The 2,256-nt window shown below is 42.2% G+C and overlaps 1 pseudogene; it reads left to right on the forward strand.

Moving 5' to 3' along the window:
* The first annotated feature begins 625 nt into the window (after positions 1–625).
* LOC147984656 (uncharacterized) lies at positions 626–1,930 on the forward strand (annotated as a pseudogene).
* Positions 1,931–2,256: the final 326 nt, after the last annotated feature.

Raw genomic sequence — 2,256 nt, forward strand, 5'->3', positions numbered from 1 at the left:
TTGCTATAGTACAATGTGGTTTGGATGTGATGGGTGCTTGCTTTGTTCATGTGTTCTACAGGGTCTTATAGCAGCAGTTGCAAAGGTGTGGCCAGATGCTGAACACAGGTTCTGTGTCAGGCATATGTATCAGAATTTCCACAAGCTTCACAAGGGGGAACAACTAAAGAACAATATGTGGGCTATTGCAAGGGCTACAGACACTCCAACATACAACAAAGCAATGGATAAGATGAAGGCAGAGAGTGTGCCTGCATACACATGGGTTAAGAAATGGCCACCAAGAACATGGATTAAAGCTTTTTTTATCCTTTTCCAAAGTGTGACATCCTGCTGAATAACATGTCTGAAGTATTTAATAGGTACGCATGTATGGCACTTGAAATTAAGCATTTGTGAGTTGTGGTTTTCTGAGCTAACATGTCTTAACATTTGAAATGACAGCTGGATTTTGCCAGCCAGAGAACTTCCTATTTACTCCATGGTGGAAAACATAAACAGCAAGATCACAGCAAGGATATATAGCAAGCAGAAGGAAGTTGCAAAAGATAGGAAATGGAGTATGTGATTGTGCCCAAAAATTCAGAAAAAACTGGACAAGTACACTGATTGGGCTGCAAACTGCATGGTCTTTGGAGTTGGTCAGAAGGTTTTCAAGGTTGTGTCAATGAACCACTCCTACATAGTGGACTTGGAAATAGAAACCTGTAAGTGCAAGAGGTGGGACCTGTCTGGCATTCCATGTCACCATGCTATTGCTTGTGCTAGAAATGAGAGAATTGATCCTGCAAGCCTAGTGCATGTGTGTTATGCAGTAGGGACATACAAAAAGGCTTATGCTTTTAATGTAAAACCAGTGAGGGACAAGGAACATTGGACTAAGATGCATGGAATTGATGTATATCCACCTATGTACACTAAGGTAATGGGGAGACCAAGGAGGAACAAGAAGAAAGATCCAGAGGAGAAGTTGATGAAAGAAGGAGGGAAGAAGTTGACAAAGCATGGTGTCACCATGCACTGCTCTCTTTGTGGAAGTGCCGATCACAACAAGAAAGGCCACAAGAAATGGGAGGAGACAACAAGAGATGCTCCTCAACCTGGAAATGTTGAAGATGATGAAGAAGAGTATGATGATCCTACAATCATTTCTGTAAGATGAAACATAATCACTCAATGTACTGCCATATTTTACATGTGGCAACATACACTAACACGTTCTTTATGCTTTGTTAGAACATAATGCCACACCACAGTCCATGCACACATAGATCCAAGTCAAACCCCAGGGTCCATGGTTTTCCTCATGCAGCAAATGGTAACCTTGTCTTGATCTTTATTTAGGTTACTGAATTCTTTTGTTTCTGAATTTTTGTCTAAATCTTGTGCATTTTTATCAACTTAGAAGAGGAGAGCATACCAACCAACCATGGATCATGGACCTCTTCCAGAATCAACATTTGTAGCACAAGCCAGAAATGATATACCCCCTCCCAGGGTTACAACCGCTATGTCAAGAGGTAGGGGTAAAAGAAGAGGAGTCACTGAAGACATTCCAGAAGATGTACCACAGTCAAGCAACCAAGCTGGAATTTCAAGAGGAAGAAAGAGAAGATCCACTGGAGCTGGTGGAGCAGCTGGCAGGGGAGGCAGAGGATCTGGAGAAGTAGCTGGCAGGGGAGGAAGAGGTGGAGCATCTGACAGGGGAGGCAGGGGAGCAGCTGGCATGAGAGGTAGAGGATCTGTACAACAGACAAACAACCAAGCAGCTGGAAGAGGAGCAGGGGAAGCATATACTGGACCAGATGCTGGGTTATGGAACCTTATGTTTCGACCAAATTCAGGGAGTTCCTATGTGCAAGCAGAAGAGGAGCCAGTGACACAAAATGCACCAAACGAAGAGTGGAATGATGATTTCCAAACCTTCTAGATCCCGATGCCAATTGAATTAGTTCATGAGTGAACTGAACTAGATGGAAGTGCAAGTTCATGTATGAACTTTTGTTCAATAGAAATGCCATAAGACTAATTTCCCTTTTGTTTATGCTGTAATGTGAGAATCTGGCTATGTGTTCTGCTATGCTTTTGAAGTAGACATGTATGCACTGATCTGACGTTGCTATGCTCACAAAATACAGTTCTCATGTTGTTCCTGTCATGCTTTTCTCTGAATTTATGCTAGCAAAAAAACTGCTCTTATTCCTGTCATGATTTTCTCTGAATTTAGGCTAGCAAAAACTGCTCTTATTTCTGTCA

Source organism: Triticum urartu, chromosome 2A (genome assembly GCF_056163025.1).
Source record: "Triticum urartu cultivar PI428250 chromosome 2A, HENAU_Tu73, whole genome shotgun sequence".
Taxonomy (NCBI): domain Eukaryota; kingdom Viridiplantae; phylum Streptophyta; class Magnoliopsida; order Poales; family Poaceae; genus Triticum; species Triticum urartu.